Genomic DNA, 6,590 nt, shown 5'->3' on the forward strand with positions numbered 1-6,590 from the left:
GCCATTGAGAGGAGTCAGGCGTTGCTGTAACCGGGCCAGCAGATCATGAACAATGGGATGTACTCTCTGTCTTGCTGAATGGATGGTGTAATTCGCACTGGCGCTCCCAAATAAAATATACTGTGTGCACAAAGGTACAAACATTGTTCCCAACAGTAAATTCTGGTAGATTCCTTGCTGGCCTTGGGGAGAAGATTCTACTTTTTCCTGGAGAGATGATAAGACCACAGGAGGATGCTGATTCGTAGAAGGAAGAAAGGAAGCGTTGCAAGTGGTCCGGGGAGGTTGAATGAATGCAAATATCGTCTGCATAGCAAGTGATGGTTGTGTTATCAGTATCAGGAAGTAAGGAAAGAAGGCGATGTAGGAGGATATTAAATAAAAACGGACTAAGTACTCCCCCTTGTTGGAGTACCAAGTTCAAGTTCCTTTGCAGTGCTCAATGCTCCCTTAAACAGCACACGAGAGACTCTATTTCGAAGATATCCACGTATCCACCTCAAAAGGTTTCCCTTGATTCCAAAATCAATAAGCTGGTCTAAAATAATGTCTCTATTTGCAACATCAAATGCACTTTTCAAATCAATGAAGGCTACAACACTGGTTGGGGAGAGACGAGTATAGAGCTCCATGAGACAATGATGTGTTCCTCGTTGGGGTAGGAAGCCGTATATTCTAGATGCAAAGCTTATCTTGCAGCCGGAACATAAGGCGTGAGAGGAGGGGATACGTTCAAATACTTTGCAGAAACAGGAGGTGAGGGAGATAGGACGAAATTTGTCAGTGCCAGGCTTGGGAATGGGTATAATTGTACTATGAGTCCATGCTAGGGGCACATATCCCAGGCAGAGGCAGAGGTTGTAGAGCCGGAGGAGAGGGTTGCCAGGTATTTTTATGAGTGTGCAAAGGACTGCATAGGTGATGCCATCATCACCAGGAGCTGACTTCTTACTCCTTGCTAAGGCACGTCGTAGCTCTCCCTTAGTTATGGGTACATCGTCCTCTTCATCACTGCTTAGTAAGGCGGAACTGAGACGTAAGGCACGATGGTTTTTATGTGAAAGAGAGAGAGTCTTGTATATGAGCTGGAAGGTTGATGGTTCGTGACTGTGCTGACCACTCATCAATAAGGTCCTGTGCATACTGAGCAGGGCTGTGGTGGAGGACACTTGGGAGTTTCTTCTTCACAATCCTGTTGATGAGGTGCCACATGGAACTGATGCTTGTTTGATGGTTGATGCTGTCTGTTAATTTGTGCCAGGAATCTGTTTGTACACATTGCTGTAGAGCAACTAGATCATCTCTCGATAGTTGATACTGGTGCAGAGTCTCAGGACTTGGTTGTCTCATAAAGGCAAGGCCATCATCCATCGCCTTCTTTTCTGCCTGAGAAATTCGATTATCCAGGTCATAGCACCAACACGATGCCTGATATGAGGCTTCTGATATATTGTGTGTGGAAAGCATGTGTGGTACTAACAAGTAAGGAGTAAAGTTTCTCCGGACAGTGGAGGTCAAATGTGGGTCGAAGGTTAGTCATATATGAAATGTACGTAGGCTGGTACTTAGGTGGAATTGTGATGCAAGTGCGATTGTGTATTGAAGTAGGTGTAGCGGGAAGGGAATATTGGATGCTGAGACCAATGTGATCAGAGAAGAGCATAGGAAACCGTTACACAATTGACTCGGGAAGGTACGAGTCCACAGGTCAAGATGGATCCAAAGTACCACCTCGTGCATGCGTAGATCCACCAGTGTCCCAACGGGTCAGTTGATTTCGACGAATGTATCCTAGAAGTAGGTTCCCGTTGCGGTTCACAGTGCCAGCAAGATCTCCCAAGTCTGGATGACGGGCATTAAAATCTCCCATGTAAACCATACCACGAAGGGTTGGCGCTGGAAGCTTGGTTGTATTTATTCTACCTGGTGCTGCATATACATTGCACAGTCGTATGGTGCCTCCGCCAACAGTAATCTCAAATAATTGAAATGTTGTATCTTCATCCTCAGAGTTTGGGAGAGGGTCTATGCTGAATTGAAGTGCGTATATAGGTGATGATGCCATGTCTTACTAAATGGACGTAGGACACATAGCCAGTGAGCGAGGGAGCTTCTTCCCTTGGCTGAGCATTACCAACAAAAGCTTCCTGAATAAGAATAACATCTGGGTGGTGACTATGTACAATTCCCTTAAGTGCAGAAAGTTTTGCCCAGTTTGTAATACCACAGGCATTCCATGAGATGATATTAAGCTTTACTTGGTTATCGAACATGTCCCCTTGGAAGACCGGCGACTAGATAAAGAGGCAGTGGTAACACCGGTATGAATTGGTGGTGTATCACGTGGCAATGGTCCTGTATGGGGAGTTAGTTAACCACTCCTCAAGACGTGTAGCAAGTGAGGTCAAGTTTCCTCAGTGAGTGTAGTAACTGATGTGATAACAACCTGCTGAGCTTCAACAAGAGATTGTAGTGTGTTATCATTAGTAGCAAATTTAGAAGTTAGATTGTCAAAGGAGGTTACGAGACTGTCGATGCGAGTGTCCATGCTCTCTAACGAGATTCAATGGCTTCAAAACGTGATGTAAGGAGTCACACGAGACTTGAGGACATCTACAGCATTACGAAGTGTAGTCACTTGTGAGGAGGCAGTAACAGTGGGTTTGATTGATGGCACTGGAAGCTGTTGTGCAATAAGCTGGTTCGATGCAGAGCCTGAACGCCTGGTACAGCCATGCCACACATTGACTCCAGGCTCATTACATCTCGGGCATTTCCAATGCGAGGAGTCCGGTGTAGGTAGAGGTAATGAGCTTGATGTTGATGCCAAAGAACTGTCAACCACTGTGGGTGGTACAGGGGGCCGATGAGGGCAGGTCCGACTGTCATGCTCAGCAGCACAAAATGCACACTTTTCAGGGGCAGCACAGTATCGTGAGATGTGACCGATACCCCAGCATTTGTAAGCACCACGGCTTTTCGTCTGGCATTTCTGCGTAGTTCACATGATGGTGGACAAGGGAGGAAGGAGAAGTTAACAAAAGGCAGGGGTGGATCTGGGTGGCTCCAAGTAATGACAATACGATTGATGGACTTCCATCCTGTAGGAAACGACGCACAGTGTGCACCCCTTCCCTTCCAGTTCCTTAGCTAATGAAGGGTCTACATCCACAGGATATCGAGTTATTAGATATGTAGGGAACTTACGGGGTCTGTTTACATCATCCTGAACATCTAACACAAGTGACAGAACCTCACCACCCTTGACCCTGTTTATGATATCCAGGCGATGCCTCGAAATGTATACAAATCGAGAAGTGACCGCAGACATTTTAACTTCAGCCAATTCCACGATCGAGGCTGAACATCTTGGTAACCTCCGATAGCCAGCGAAGCTTCACATTAACCCCCGGATTCCCTCTAAATAGGAGCTTTATGTATTCAGCACGTGGAGCAAAGGCAGGGAGAACAGTTTCGTAGCCATGGTAGGTATAATCTGAAAAGCAGGTCTAGCAGGGAATTATTTAGAACTTTATTTTGAGAGGAGGAAGCATCACACTAGTTTTAGCAGCAGGGGATGATGGCTCATTACTGCTATCTGAATCATGCTCCATACATCGTTTGTTGGAGGTATAGGTATGGTCCATGAGACTAGGAGCTGCACCACAGGATCAACTTATGAGATTTTAGTAGGAGGACAAGTCGTGGCCAATATTCCTGTGTAAGCAGATGTTCTTCAACATTATCATCACTTAGAGCAAGGTCCTCCTCAACATCAGCGAGAGTACCAGGTCCCGAGAATTCCATAGTCATTATCTACTGGTGTTTTAACAATGCCCGTATCTAATTTCGTTTCTATGGTACAGTAACATTGCCATGACAGGGATAACCACGTCACATACTCTGTACTGTGCATGCGCGGTTTAGGAAAAATTTGAACGTGGTGGTATGGCCGAGTGAACGAGATTTTTAATCCTAAATAAAGTTAAGTTCAAAAACTCGTAAACACACTAATGTCATAGCACTGACCACTAAGTGATGTAGATCTTCGTATCTCCTAAATAATCGAGAAAGTTTTCAGAGCATACAAATGCGCTTGTTGACAAAGTCCAAGATCTTCTTCCGAGTCCAGAGAGAGAGAGAGAGAGAGAGAGAGAGAGAGAGAGAGAGAGAGAGAGAGAGAGAGAGATTGCAAGCATGAATTTGCTTGCATTAGTTAAAAGCCTCATTGATAAATTTCGCTTCAGATTGTTTCAGTGATATCTTGAGAGAGAGAGAGAGAGAGAGAGAGAGAGAGAGAGAGAGAGAGAGAGAGAGAGAGAGGTGGTTGTGTCATGTTGAAGTTACTGTGCATGATGGTGGTGTTGCCACACTACCCAATAGTTAATTTCTGACCTCATTTATATCAACTTTATAATAAAATCGGGTAAACTACCGAATGGCCAACATTTCACTAGAAATTACCACTTTTTTCACGTGATACTTAATTTGTGAAACAACAATACAGTTACATCTTAAAGCACACCATTCAAAAGTTTGAAACTTAATCTTTTGAATGGTGTGCTTAAAAATGTAATTGTATTGTTTCACCAATTAAATATCGAGAGAAAATATGGTCATTTCGAGTGAAATGGTGGCCATTTGGTAGTTCTCCCTTCGTCACCGTAACGTCACGACGCAGTCGCTATAGCTAATTCCGAAGGTAAAAACGAAGAAGAAAAGAACGAATTAACGAGGAAAATTCGCAGTGAATTAGAAGAAAGTAAAATAAAGTACCACACACCTTGCACAGCAGGCTTAGCCTGCAGTAACTATGAATGTGCTGATGAAGTAGTTCGGGGCTGCAGAAAGTGGACATCTACTTATAAAAATTATCGTTATATGCTTTCAATGTTGATTTTATCAAGTTAAATGATAAGTGATATTAATAATTATCACAAACCATGAATAAAATCCACGTAAATTCTGATAAAAAATTGATGTATACAGAAGATTTATTGTTGCAGATTAATCATACGTCTGACAGCGCCTGAAAGAAAACCTGGAGCGATCAGGCAAAATATTACCATTAACCCAAAAAGCAATTGAAGGAAAACCCGAAGGAATTAGAAGACACAAAAATTGCATTCAATTTGTTTGTGTTTGATGTCTGTCACGGAGCAGGGGCTTGATTTTGATTTATAACCTTCCTGGGGTCACATAAGAGCTACGTGCCAAATTCTGTCTGGGTCTGTCAAGCGGTCCGGATTTCTATAACAGATAAACAAACATTCACTTATATATATATATATATATATATATATATATATATATATATATATATATATATATATATATATATATATTACATAAAAGATATATAAGATGATGAGAGAGAAAGGTGTGCAAGGCACTTTTGGTTGTTTGTTGACATAAAAAAATCTATTTATATCTGAGCAACCCAACAAGCTACGGTGACGGAAGGTTTGATGACTTTAATGCTACAGCAAATAGTAATCTTGGATCGTTTGCTTATGAAATGCAACACGCCCCATCCCCCTGCTAATAAACATAAACACAAACCATGATACAGAATTATTAACTAACGGAAAGAAAAGCATTTTCAATAATATAATTCTATGGTATCAAGTACATGAAAGAGGTATGGTTTATTTACTGCATAAGTTACAAATGGAAGGAAGATGGGGGTAAGGGGGAGGGGGGGGGGGGAAAGGAGGTATGATTCTGAGACCTACCCTATTATCCAAGTTGGTCTGGATCGGTCGAGCGATTCGGATATCTATAGTGCACAAACATAACTACAAGCATTAAGTTTTATAAGATATATATTTATATATATATATATATATATATATATATATATATATATATATATATATATATATATATATATATATATATATATATATATCTATATATATATATATTATTATATATATATATATATATATATATATATATATACATATATATATATATATATGTGTGTGTGTGTGTGTGTGTGTGTGTGTGTGTGTGCGTGTCTTCAAGTCCCGATTACTCATGGAGTCCTGATACTGATATTGTATCAGGTAATTTAGGTCTGTTTCCGAAAAAAAAAATCCTCCACAATTTGCAAATGTAAACATTACAAAACTGTAAAGAAAAGCTGATTATGTCTGAACTCACAAACCATAGTAAGTAGGAAATATTTAAAAAAATATAAGTGTATTTTCTCTATAAGTGTTGCCGCATATCCCGAATAAAAATCAGCTTGGAAATTGCCCCAGTATAACTGGTTCTTATTAGGGCTTATGTGACGATTGGTATATCAATCTCCTATCTTAAGAATTAAATTAGCCAGCGCAGTTCACGGTGGGTACTCTGTTTCTTCATCACATCGGATTATCTCCTCTCTCTCTCTCTTGCTGTTCGTTTAAATGTTGACATACTGTTAGCAAATCTGCATTAAACTCAATATACCATTTTCAAGTACGTTTGCAATGGTATATAAAGAAAATAAATTTCAAATAAAAAAAAGGAGGAAGGGAAACCTGAAAACCAAAGCTGAAATTTCCAGACCTCATATCCTCATGATTTGGCAACGCTGC

Source organism: Macrobrachium nipponense, chromosome 1, assembly GCF_015104395.2.
Source record: "Macrobrachium nipponense isolate FS-2020 chromosome 1, ASM1510439v2, whole genome shotgun sequence".
In the NCBI taxonomy this organism is placed as follows: domain Eukaryota; kingdom Metazoa; phylum Arthropoda; class Malacostraca; order Decapoda; family Palaemonidae; genus Macrobrachium; species Macrobrachium nipponense.